The following is a 14,164-nucleotide window of genomic DNA, read 5'->3' as shown; positions in this document are numbered from 1 at the left end:
CATGTGAGCCACGTAGGTCACGTGACCTAGCGGCGTCATCTCGACCTGCCCAGCGGATACTGCGCAATCTGCCCACCGTGGCAGGTGGCACTTAAATTATTGATTAGTCGCTCGGGAAGAGCAACCCTGCCTTCACAAGGCCCACTGGTGGCAGTACCTGCCATCGCAGGGTAGTGCCCCATCGCTTAACGGCTGCACCACTGCGCCAGGAGGGGTGTGAGGACTCCCAGGAATCTATGAATGTAAAGGAGAGAATGGCCTACTGCTTATATAGGAATTAACCCATTTAGCTATCATGTCATAGGCGGAGCTTGTGTGTTTCCTCCAATTTTTTAGCGATAGCTACGTTACGGTAGCATATCGAGCCTTCAGCGTGGCGGCACGCAACCCTGTGGCGGTGCCGCCTCGCTGTCACTCGATGCGGAGCAGCTGCCGGCGGCGCGGCGCCGTGGCTGATCACGTGGTTTGTCACGTGGTTGGTCACGTGACCAAGTTCCACTCAGCCAGCTGTAGCTATCGCGTCCCTCCAGGTTTAACCAGAGCTAAACCACCGCCAATTTTTTACTCATAGTTTCTTTAAAAAGCCGTTGTACTCTACATTGCAGTTTTAAGAAAACCTATGAATCTCAGTTCATGTCGCTCTTGTTCCTGCCCAAGCGGCGCGGATTCGTTGCCTAGTTTTTAACCGAACCAAGCCCAACGTAACAGAACACAGTACAGCTAGCACAACATAACATAACATAAAGTATCATAAATAACATAAGCAACATAAATAACAACATAACCTAACGGAACACAGCACAATATAACACAACGGAGCACAGCAGACTTCCACCAGCTGTATCCTGTCACTCACAACGTACCCTCAATAGTGCTTCCAGAGCCGTCTTTGCAGTCCCCTTAGCCGCACCGACCCCACCAATTGCCTACATCCATATGCCGCGCAAACTGGGGTCTGGCTTAGCGTAGCATACACTATTTCATGTTGTGTGTGATCCACCAAGGCAGAATACTGAGCATATGATGTCTGAAATAACATCGCGCATTTGATCTGTCGCTGTAATAGTCCAGCAATGCCTTCGAAGACTCGAGACCAATTCGCGGAACTGTGTTTATATTTTGCTTGTTCTTCGCGAAGCCTATATTGACGACAGCTTCCCATGTGCAATGACTGATGCCGATTGAGGAGCCATTTCTTTCTCAGCTGTGGCTGCAGTCTGTTGGGCGTAGGAAGCTTCCAGCGCTTGTTCTTCTCGCAGGCCACGCTGAGTGCCCGCACTTTTCGACTCCAACCCGTGCCTCCGCGAACCAGTGGGCCGAGCTGCGCACCCGTGCCTTTGGGAGCCGCTCGCGCTGCGCCTGTCGGTGCCAGATGACGTGCGCTGTTGCCGAGAGGCCCACCTCGCGGGCACCTGGCGGCGCACGATAAAGGTGTGTGCGCGCCCGTTCGATCGCGGCGGACTCAGCACAAAGAAAAGCGCGCGCGGTGGCAACTCGGTGCCCGGAATACTTCCGCCTCTGCGCGTGCTTACGGGACAGCGTAACCGCCGGCGGGAAATTAGATTTATCACGGGTAAACGCCCCGCATCGGACGCGCCCATGCGCGCTACCTCGTACGCCACTGCGCTGGCTGCGTAGCAAGCAGCCACTCGGTTTCTCGGTGACTCGTGGCCCGAGGAAGAGCCAGGGGAACCCCTATAGCGGCGCTTGAGGTATACCTTGTAGCGACGGCCGTCATCGAGGCGAGAAGGGCGACTCTGGGACCTGTCGACTTACTTGATACCACGAAATGCTACCGAGCCGCTGCAGTTCACTCAATCGATTTCTGTTGAAAAAGAACTTCAGCGAGTGTAAAGGCTCGTCTATCGGACGCGGGACTTATTCCAGCCTCATGCGAATAGTCCCATTTTGTGAGCCTAAGCACTTCGTAGAACCATGTTATCCTCTCCTGCTAATCACGTGCGCCTCACGTGTAATGTCTTGCACCTACCAATCAGAGCTCTGAGGCGAGTGCAGAGTGTGCCACTTGTACCGTCAGTGCTGATGGGATGAATTTAGCGGCGTAAAGGAAGCTTGGTCAAAGAGACCCACGGCACAAGATGGGGTCAAAGAGAAATTTTCAAAGCGTACTACACCAGAAATGCCGAGCAACAGGCCAGAGGGAAGCTTGCACCCTTTCATCACCGGTTGGTACACGGCAGCTGTGTGGGTTGAACCCCGCACCTTTAAACTGCTACGCCTCTGCACTGGCGGCGACAGTGACATGAACAGAAACACGCGATGCTGCTTACAGCGCATACAACAGCTGAGCCGTTTCTTCTACGTTTCCTGACATCACCTAGATGCACTGGGCCTGAGCGATTCCTACTCTTCACTCGACTGGCGTCACACAGATGGACGGTGGACGGACACAGCACAGCCTAGCTGAAGGGAATAAAAACATGGAGGACACCGCCATCATTAGGTTTCCTTGTGAGGAAAGCGGGAAATCATTAAATTCAATCACCATGAATAAACAAAATGTGAAGCTTGCTTTAAAAGCTTGCAACGGTTTTGTAATTCAAGATTTCGAACATGTGAGACGGCAAATTGGAATCATGAAAAAATGCTGGGGCATTGTCAGCGTGAAAATGACGAGCAGGGAGTTGTGTCATATGAACCACATTCAGGGGCCCATTTCATCAATGAAAGTTGAACAACTTAATACTTTCCTCCATGGTGGATACGTTAGGCAGATGGGAAGGAATGAAACTCACTGCGAACACACTCACTACGTTTGTCATGCTATGCTGGGGTTGTTTCGACTGAACTCTGCACGTGCTATTTTGATGAGGTGTGCTCCTCGTAAGTTCTTACTGCCAGATCTCAAAAAGTATAAGGAAGGTTGCGGTAGTTGGGGACTGCTGAACGGTTCCGATGTGGTAAGGCGCGCGAAACGCGTAAACGATGAGAACTCCTTTTTTTATCGCCGTTTTTTTACCATCTCGGTGTCATTTAAAGAGAATTCTTAAAAGACCCCTTTTGGAAATAGCGACAGTTTTCTGCATCTCAATACTACACTTCTAGATGCCAGCTTGCCGAGTCCGAAGCAAAGCTAAAGCTCGGAAAGGCTGTGCCTCTATTTGAGATGGAAGTTGAAAGATTGGCGGCTTGATAAGGAGTACGCATCACTTGCTCAGAGAAAAAATGTGCGAACAAAGCGTTGTTCTTATCTAATGAGTAAGCTCTTGCCTTTTATGCCCTGAGAACACACCTGAGGACACACCTCAGGGCACCTCAAGGTCCCTGCCTGGCCCGTGATCATGCTGGTGAACGCAGCACTATGATGGCCATAGTGGCACAGAGAAAGGCCGTGCGTATACCTAATCCCCTTATAATCACTTGCTCCCATCGTCACCTTTGTAGGGAGCTATAACCGGACTAGGCATGCTCGGTTCTTTTGCGGAGTTACATTGGCCTACGTGACTGAGCCGTAACCTCAGAGACAGGAAGTGGGGCGTCAGGTGACACCTACTCCACAGGCGAAAACTACTCCGTGATCCGTTCGGAACCCCTAAAGGGGCGGTCGTTTCTCCCCTTTTCTTTAACGTTGCTTTCATCGCTTTAGCTCTGACTCATGGCTCTGACGGGGAAATTGAGGAAACTCTTCAGTTAGCAGCAGACACCATCTCCTCTCACGCGTCATCCATCGGGCTCGAATGTTCCCCATCTAAGTCCGCGTTCTTCCTAATTAGGCCAAAATCTGGCGCTAACTCGCCCATCCAAATCAATTTAAAAGGATCCCCTATCCCCATCACATCCGCCCTCCGCATTCTTGGCCTCCACTTGCAGGATCCTGGACGAATAGAACACACCCTTAAAAGACTCAAGGCCTCCACGCAATCCATGTTGCACCTTCTACGCCGAGTGTCCTCCCTTAACAAGGGTTTAGACGAAGCGGACAACATGAAAGTAGTGCACGCATTTACGCTTAGACGCATTCTATACGAAACCCCATATCTCAAATTGAACCGCACGGAAACCGAACGCGTGAACACAATGATCCGCCTTGCGACTAAGGCAGCCCTAAACCTACCTCGTAGCACTAGCATAACCAAACTTCTTACACTAGGCAGGCATAACACCATTCAGGAACTAGTCGACGAGCACCTTCAGACACAGTACCTTAGCCTTGCCACGAGCGCCACTGGCCGCCATATACTCTCTTCCCTTCGCATCAGAATACCCGCTAACCAGTCAACCCTTATAGCCATCCCTCGACACATCCGTACACCTCTCGTTGTGAAACCCCTTCCTCGAAACGTCCATCCCCAATATCACATCCCTCGCCACGTAGCTCGCGCTAATGCCCTCCATAAGTATAATGGGCAAGCCCACGATGCCGTTTAGGTAGACGCCACATGTACAGCGCATGAAGCGGTAGCAGTTGCCTACAATCCAACCCTACCTCACCCCCTAACTCACCGTCTTCCCTCGGGGTCTACGCCTGAGGAGGCAGAGGAGACCGCCATCGCTCTAGCCCTTGCACATTCGGGCGCCCAGTACTTCTTCAGCGACTCCAAAACGGCTCTGTCCAACTTTGCCAGGGGCAGGATTCACGCCCCTGTCTGGCAATTGTTGAACACCCTTACACAAAATTTACCGCGCAGGGAAGAGCTTCAGGGGGTGCCGGCTCACTCTGGGAATCCTGGAAACGAGGCTGCCGATAAATTGGCCCGAGGTTTGATTTGCCGGGCTCAGGACAGTCTCGACCCAGGATTCTCGAGGGAGCAGGCGCACACCTTTGCGGAGCTCACGCAAATACCTCGTTTGGACCGTCGGACTTACCCTCCTCCCCACCCCTCTCTTACGCACTCCCAACAGATCCTCTTCAGAAGCCCCCAGACCCGCTCTCTGTCATCCCCTCAGCTTTTACTATTGCGGCACATCCCCTGCATGCTCCCTATGCGGTGACCCCCACGCCACACTCTCCCATATCCTTTTCGGCTGCCCTGCTGACCCTCCCCCGCGGGGACAGCACGCCATCTCGAGCTGGGAGGACTGGGAGGTCCTGCTCATGTCTGCAGACCCGACATCGCAGCTTGCTGCGGTGACTCGGGCTGCCGACGTCATGTCCCGGCATGACCTACTTGATGCAGTGCGGGACCGCGCAGTGGCCCAGGGACCCAGCTGGGTCTAAAACTCACTGGCTCAATAAAGTTTTTCTGTCTGTATGTCTATCTGTTCGTGATCCGTTGTGATAACCAGTTGAGAACGAGCCAGTTGTGAGACAGCGCTCGTGCGTATTTATTCTTTCTTCTCTTCCTTGCATGCACCGCTCAATTCTACCATGAAGCCACTACCCTTTCCTTAACAGGCTCAAACTTCTGTATAGTAAGCTTAGGTGGTATATAGCATTGGGCTAATCACTCATTGGGAGTAGTTGATGGCAGCATGCCCGCTAGCCAAATCTGTCCATTCACCGACGCCAATAATTCTCCCATGCGTTCAACGTTAATAACTGTTTCCTCACAAAAAGCGAGACTGGACCACCTCTAACGGCATGGGTTGTTCACTGCAAAGAGTCTTTCTGAAGCTTGCGAACTTCACTGGAAACTTCAGAAGCCCGAAACACAAACGCTGCACAAATTGCCGAAAAGAAAAAATAACGATAACAAAAACTGGGACAGGAAAAGCCCAAATGATCTTAAGCGTTCACATAGATGCGCATTTACTTTACTTAGACACAACTCAAGAACGGAGCGCGAAATGCCCTTCAAAGGAGACCCTAGCCAACGTCGTCGACCGGTTCTTATGCCGTCGCGGTTAATCCGTTTATATCTGCTGGCGTGACATCGCAAGGGGCTGGTAGGTCCAAGGGGATTAACTGTGTATTCGCGGATTAACTGTGCAATGAGAATTGGTCAACGCCATAGCCTGGAAAGCCTCCTTCGAAGGGCGTCTACAACTTCGTTGTTGAGTTCTATTATATTCATTGCATTAATTAACACCCTCAGGGCAAGTTTGCATTACAGAGCGTAGTGATTCAGTGGATAACACAGTAAGCAAAAAGCAAGGAACGCAGCAAAAAAGAAACGACACAAGTTGTTACGCTCCTGATTATACAATGTTAGCTAGTGCATTTTCAAAAAGTTGATGGTCTTCATGGCGGCGATAAGTCCGTGAAGGCGGTTCCAATCTTGTGATGTGCAGGGAACAAAAGCTATGAGAGCATCGATCAGTACGACAAGAAACAATTCTATCTTTGTGGGAGTGGCCAATGTGGCAAGAATGATGGGACGGATTACAGATCAGTTCATTGCGCAGGTGGGTGTTACGGAAATATATTTTTTGAATAAGGTAGAGGTGAGAACAATAGCGGTGACGGTAGACAACTATAGTTACGGCAGACTTAGGGTTTGTTTCTTGGTAGAGATACTGGCAATCCGATTATAGTTGTGAAGAATGAACCGAGTAGAATCATTGTGAACAAGTTCAGTGAGTTAGCCTATCAGAGCTTCGGTCCCTTACAGAGGAGGCGTACTCAAGTTTAGTGCGAGCTCATGCTCTGTAAAGAAGAAATTTTAGCAATACGGTGGCAGAAGAAGAATTACGTGTAGGTATCTGAGCAGTTGATTAGCGTTTGATATTATATAGTTAATCTGAAGTGACCAGGTTAAGTCTGATGTGATATGTAGTTTAAGGTAGCGGTAAGATGTTACTGACTCAACGATAGTTTTACTAAGATTGCATACAGCGGGACATGACTCAGTTCTGGATATACGCCGGACTTTGCATTTTTTTACGTTAATTTACATAAGCCAGCCGCTGCAACAATAAACAATAGCATTAAGATCAATTTCTAGCGCTTAACGTTCTGGTCATAAATGATTTCTCTGAGCACAACACAGTCATCGGCGAAGAGACACATACTTGAAGTAACTTGCTGGAATTGCTCGTTAAAGTAAATTAAGAAAAGAAGGGCTCCCAAAACCGAGCCTTCAGGCACACCAGAGTTGCCCGAGCCACAAGATGAAGTATGATTGTTGCAAGTTACATACTGAGAACGGTGACAAAGGAAGTGTTCTAGCCCCGTTGTAATTTTGGGGTCCTGGTTAAGTTGCGCAAATATTCAGAGTAACAGATTGTCGCAAACTTTGTTGAGTGCCTTGGCAAAATCTAACAAAATGCAATAGGCGAGGAAATGGCGGTTTCACACGACAGTGTTTTTCGGAAGCCGTGTCGTGCGTGTGAGAAAAACAAATGTAAAACAGGGAAGTAAAAAATTTCGGAGTAAAGAACGGGCTCTAAGGTTTTCAATGGGATACTAGTTGATAATATCGCGGGGTACTTGTACTGAGAAGCGCTACCACCTGAATTATGGAGTGGAACAACCTTCCCCTGAAAGCTCGTCGTTCCAACTGCAACAGCAATGGTCGCTAACGCGCGCTTCGAGTGCCAGTTGAGCAAGATGAAGCAAGAGGAAAATAGCTAAGGTGAAGCTTACATGCGAAAGTTACACAGAGGGCACTGAGTTCCGAATATTTATGCTTAAGTCAGATAACGCAACTTATGTTGATGCTTATAACGGTCGTATCAGAAAATTCTAGCTGTGGAAGCATTTTTCTTCCACGGTTGTCGGGCGCGCTGTTCGTAAGGTCCGTTTTTAAACTGTTTTCGTGCTCTGCCTCACTAGCAACGGACTGTGGTGAGGGTGTTTATGTGCAGGCAAGAATAGTCTTACGGAGGTCCGTGCACAGACCTCTGAGGGATATAGCAGCAAGCGTAACTTCTGCACTGAGCGTGTGACTTTCACAGGCAAGGGGAAGGCGAATGTAAATGAGAGCTTGGACCTTTTGTTGTGGACCTCTTTTCTTCGCCTTTTCATCCCCGCAAATGACTTAATTTGTTCTGAGCTTTATTCGTGGGACTGGCTCCATTACGCCAATTAGGAGCAGCGCTGCCTTCTTCGTGGTTATTTCGAAAGTCGCTGCGCACGTTTCCAAACAAACGGAAACGAGCAGGCCCTGAAGGAGGCGAGGGATGGCCAGTACCCCCGCACTGGCAGTGTCCCGACCCAGTCGGCGCCCGGCCGTCCGATAATGATGAAGTATTGCCCAGCGCGCTGACACAGGAACTCCATCAGCAAACAGGAGCAAGCGACGCCATCGATCTCAGTAACTCGACCGAACGAGCTCGGAAACCACGCCGCCGCGCCTCTCCCCGCACCACGATAACCACGCTCGAACACTTCTTCCTCGGCGGCTCCGCTAGCGGGGCCACGCCCACTCCCGCCTCGCTGGGCGATTCACTCGTGCTTCGTCCGGACCGCGGCTACTGCGTATATATAGCACGCGGTTTGTCCCTGTAGCGTAATTCAGCAGGATTGGCTAACTCCTGGTGTGTGTCTCTCAGATGAATTGACACGCTGCATGGGATAATTTCAATAACAGGAAGATATCATGGCGCCCACTTGATATCTGGTCGTCGGTGAGAAAAAAAGTGCGAAGTGCCCGCGAGAACAAGAGGCACGGCGGTTTTATTTGCATTGCTCATGCCCCAATGTTAAGAAAAAAAAACCATTCACACTGTATTCTTTAGGTGTTTTGGTCGACTGTTATATAGCACACGTCCGGTCAGACTTGTAATTTATTTTTTCGTTAGCAGCCTTGCTAGCTCTCCCTTCAGGCAGTTGGTAGCTGATAGTAAGGCGTACAATGGAGAAACACTGATGAGGAAGCACCCTTCCTTTGTCGACGGCGTATCCTCTCCTGTTGGAGGACATCCGGGCATGCAGAAGATAAGGTTGAGGAGAAAAAGTTACCTGTGAGCTCTGTGAAAAGCTTATCTACAGATTACCCTCACTCGATTACGGCTTCATCTTTCTATACCTGTTCTTTTCTCTTTTGGGGCAAGCACCAGGGGATATGTCCTAGAACCAGAGTTGGGTTATCTGCATAATTTCAACATAGCGTCAGGGAGACTGCTCTATTAGTTATAATTCACAATTTTTTTCGCACAAAATTCAACCTCGACCGCCTTAAATGAGTGAATGTTTCACAACTGTTTGACTGTACAAGGCACCCTGGCCAGTCCTCCACTGTGGGTATGTGCCATTCCTTCACAGGAAAACAACAACAACACTCGAATTTTACGTGTACGTGAAAGAGGAAGCGATGTTTTGATTTTTAGTCCCATTTAATTGACGAACGTATTGAGCTGCGTCTGCTATCATCTGTCACTAAATCAGTTTTCCGCATCAGTAGTGCTAGCACAACCGGCCTGTAATAACCCTTTCACCTGAGCAGTTTCGATGTCTATTGAGTCAACTGTAATCGAATGAAATGGGGATTGGCTGGTACCACACTGCGATTTTCAAATAATGCTAAACTCGATGGCGATCGAAAATTGGTTTGAAAATTGGATTCTGATGAGAGGAAATGGCGCAGTAATTGTCTCACATCTCGGTGGACACCCAAACCGTGCAGTAAGGGAAGGGAGGAAGGTGGGAGTGAAAGAGGAAAGGGATAAAAGACAGATTTAGCTGTGCTTACGAATGTGCTTGCGTACGCAAAGCGCTACGGCGCTGCGTGCGTTACGCTGTCCGCTCCGAAGTATGGTTTTAGCTGGCCGTGTCGTAGCGTCCCTCAATAGGCACGCGAAAACACTAGACAAGACGTCAAAGCACACCAACGCTCGGTTGCAGAAAATTTCATCCATGATTACTGATAACTAGGGTGAGTGCATTGGGAGCCTTCTTTTTTTGTTCCAAGAAGAAAAACTGTGCAAACCAAAGAAAATGTAAGAACTGACTAAAAGCTAGAAAACTGCTTCGCCAGGTGTCGTTGCTACGAGGAAAACACGCTGCATTTAGTTAGGCCTAGGAGCTTGAATATCGCCAAATTGTCTGAAAAACAGGGGCTAGTTATCGCTTATACCGCTACGTGTTGGCAAGGGTAGGTGAAATAAAAGCGAACCGCTACCATTTGAGCAAGCTATTGCGTCGGAGAATCCAGCGGCGACATGTATTTATTCCGACGCGGGCGAGCAGGGCGCCGCCATCTTGTCAACGTTAACATACGCAAGCCACGCAAGCGCCGCAACGCAAAGTCCGCTGGCTAGCGTACGCACGCAATTCGCAGGGCTTGCGCTAGCGTTTTGCGCATGCGCACTACCGTCCCCGCAAACTCCTTGCGTACGCTAAGCCGTTGCGCACGCAGAGCTAAAAATGTCTAAAGAGGTGCCGTAGTAAAGGGCTCCGGAATAATTTAGACCACCTAGTGACCTTTACGTGCACTGGTATCGCAAAGCACACGGGCGCCTTTTGCGTTTCGCCTCCACCGAAACACGGCCGCCGTGGCCGGGTTTGGACCCGGGAACTGCGACTCAGTAGCCGGGCGCTCCAACCACTGAGCCACCGCGGTGGGTTCGATGGGGAAAATTGTAATAATTGGTTTTTTGGGGAAAGGAAATGGCGCAATATCTGTCTCATATATCGTTGGACACCTGAACCGCGCCGTAAGGGAAGGAAATAAAGGAGGGATGGGGATCTACCAAATGGAGCTTTGCGGATGGCCACTGGAATCACAGAAATCCCTTAGAACAGCCTCTCGCTAGCTATAGACTGAAAAAAAGAGATAGAAACACAAACTAAACAGGTAAAATTGTTATTATTTTTAACTATAAAGTTTAAAACTATGTGAAGTTGCGAAAACTTACTCTTTTTTCCTTAGTCAAAAGGAAGCTCCGTAGACTGTCAGATGTAAACAAGCTAAATTGAAAAACTGAAAATTGTTTTTTTGGAGGAAAGGAAATGGCGCAGTATCTTTCTCACATATCGGCGGACACCTGAACCACGCCGTACTGCAAGGGATAAAGGAGGGAATGAAAGAAGAAAGGAAGAAAGAGGTGCCTTAGTGGAGGGCTCCGGAGTAACTTCGACCACCTGGGGATCTTTAACGCGCACTGACATTGCACCGCATACGGGCGCCTTATCGTTTCGCCTCCACCGAAATGCAGCCGCCGCGGTCGGGTTCGAACCCGGGAACTCCGGATCAGTAGCCGAGCGTTCTAACCACTGAGCCACCGCGGCGGGGTAACAAGCTGAATGATAATAATAATAATAATAATTGGTTTTGGGGGAAAGGAAATGGCGCAGTATCTGTCTCATATATCGTTGGACACCTGAACCGCGCCGTAATGGAAGGGATAAAGGAGGGAGTGAAAGCAGAAAGGAAGAGAGAGGTGCCGTAGTGGAGGGCTCGGGAATAATTTCGACCACCTGGGGATCTTTAACGTGCACTGACATCGCACAGCACACGGGCGCCTTAGCGTTTTGCCTCCATAAAAGCGCATCCGCCGCGGTCGGGTTCAAACCCGGGTACTCCGGATCAGAATCCGAGCGCCCTAACCACTGATCCACCGCGGCGGGTAACAAGCTGAATGCCGATTTCGTTCTGCGTCGTATCCGTGCATTTCGTTGAGTTCGCCTCTTAGCGCTCTTCGCGACGACCGAGAACGAGAAGCGCCGCAACGACAGCAGCGGAAATTCTATCCTGCACGGTCACTGGTCTGTGACAGCTGCGACATAAAAAATAATAAATTCTTGTGAAACAAAGCCCACATTCTCACCGGTCATCTCACATCCATCGCTGTCGGTGGATTGTGTCGAACTGTGACGTATATGAATCGCTTCTGCGGAGAAACTTTCAGTTACCAAATAAACTGACAGTTGGTCATACGATGTGATGCTACAAATCTGCGTTGGTGTTAGATAATCGCCGCTGGCGCTTAAGGGTAACGGAGAGGATTCCAAGAGAAAGTAAGCGTAGCAGAGGGCGGCATAAATTTAGGTGGCCGGATGAGATCAAGAAGCGTGATGGGACATGGTGGCCGCAGCTGGCAAAGGACAGGAATAATTAGTGACATGGGAGAGGCCTGTGCCCTGCAGTGGGTGTAGTCAGGCTGATGATGACGATGACCAAGGACAAAAGTACCTGACCCTCCCCTCCAAGTTCCCGACTACCTCACCACCCCAGAATGAACTCGTCAAAATGAACTCCCGTTTTTTTTTTTTTGACCGGCACCGTGTGAAGTGAGAGAGGAGGGGGGGGGGGGCGTCAATTACTTTTGTCCCTGATAGTTCAGTTCGCTTTTGCATTTTCGCTTTTACACTGGTAACCTGGGCAATGCGTCTTTAAATGTGATTTCACCTTCGCTTTTTTGTTCCGATGCTACCTGAGCTTACGGTGTGTGGAGGCCTTCTGGAGGAGTGGAGGTGGTGGTGGAGGCTACAGACCCAGACAACACTATTTCACCGAATAAGGCATGTGGGAGGAAGTCTTGTGGAGAGCGTAGGTGGGTGGAGGTTTCCGACCATAGACTCACAATGGCACTTCTGCTGCTAACGCAGTGAAAGTACCAACGCAAACGCTTACCCTTGTAGCAAAACGAAGTTCAGCGACAGCTGTAGTGGGGCGAAATACTGATCCCACTCGCACGGTTTAGTAATTCTGGGCAAAAAAGAAATGTATTGTCTGCAATTTTGTCCGCGTTGCAAACTCAGCTGAGCATTGAAACTTCTTACTGCACGAAGCAATAGAAATCAATTCCTTGGACAAATCCGAAACTGCCGCCATGGTGGCTCAGTGGTTATGGCGCTTGCCTGCTGACCCGAAAGACGCGGGTTCGATCCCGGCCGCGGCGGTCGAATTTCGATGGAGGCGAAATTCTAGCGGCTCGCGTACTGTGCGATGTCAGTGCACGTTAAAGAACCCCAGGTGGTCGAAATCTCTGGAGCCCTCTACTACGGCGTCCCTCATAGCCTGAATCGCTGTGGGACGTTAAACACCCATACACCAAACCAAACCAATTCGAAGCCATTATGTGCCACTTCTCCATTAGCAACATTTGTTAACCAAGTGGACAGCTTGCTGGCTGCAGAGAGATGCATGTGCTTTTTTTCTTTTTGAAATGAAATACGTGATACTCTGACATGCAACATTATGGGTATCCCTGTGTGGCCTGCTTTTCTATTTACTCTAAATTTGCTGCGCTGGAAGAACTGTTATTGTCAGAAGGAAATTGGGTATAGCAATTTGTGTTTCCCTTTTGTTTGGGTTTCCATTGTGGTCGTTTCGCTCCGTACGGGAGTTGCATCACACATCGAGCAGTTACTTTCTACTCAATACTGTCCACTTAGTCATACGAGACGTTCTGTATGCAATAAAATTGTTGGCGCTCTTACTGTCACGTCATTGCTCTATAGGGCGGGAATTCTTGTCACGACACCACGCCGTCATCGATAGTACCCGTGCCGAAGTCGCGTTTTTCGTGCTGTGCATGCCGACCGGATGCTGGTACACATTCGAACTCCAAATTTCAAGCCGCAGAAGAGACAGACATTCCGCCTTGCTCTTCTGTTTGCCTCCGCGTAAATTGTGCTTTTTTCCCCCGAACTCTAAGGTCTTCTTTACGCCGTTTCATATGTCTTTATCTTGCAGCGATGTCTTCCTCTGCCACTGGCCGTCCTTAAAACCACACATGGCGATAATTCGCGGCGGCACGCCTCGCTATGGCTTCGTGCCATGAGTTGTATTTTACGAAATGTATTTTGCGTATGTACTTTGCGAAGTGAAGCTCGGTTTCAGCGAAGAGGCTACCAGCGCTCGCTTCGCCTATCCCTAGGCATGTAATGGTTTATGGTTTATAGGGGTTTAACGTCCCAAAGCGAATCAGACTATGAGGGGCGCCGTAGTGAAGGTCTGCGGATAATTTCGACCACCTGGGTTCTTTAACGTGCACTTACATAGCACAGTACACGGGCCTCTAGAATTTCGCCGCCATCGAAATTCGGCCGCCGCGGCCGGCATCGAACCCGCGTCTTTCGGGTCAGTAGCCAAGCCCCATAACCACTGAGCCACCGTGGCGGGCCAGGCATCTAAACTGTTCAGAGAGAATACAGTGGTTGTAGTGAAATCCTGGTAGGAGCTGTGTAACTGAAAAGAGTGTTGTAAGGCATTCCCTTTAATGTGCTTCATATTGTTTACAGTATTGAAAATGGGGTTCTTTGGCGCACCATTTAATCTGATAATGCGAGGCGACTGAATGCTGAAGCGACCGTAGCCGAGCAACACTGCCTAAACGCGCCACTCTGCGGCCAAGTCTCGTCGTTTCCCGCGGGTGT

The sequence above is a fragment of the Amblyomma americanum genome, chromosome 6 (assembly GCF_052857255.1).
Source record: "Amblyomma americanum isolate KBUSLIRL-KWMA chromosome 6, ASM5285725v1, whole genome shotgun sequence".
Taxonomy (NCBI): domain Eukaryota; kingdom Metazoa; phylum Arthropoda; class Arachnida; order Ixodida; family Ixodidae; genus Amblyomma; species Amblyomma americanum.
The sequence above is the reverse complement of the archived record's forward strand: the minus strand, read 5'-3'. Positions refer to the sequence as shown.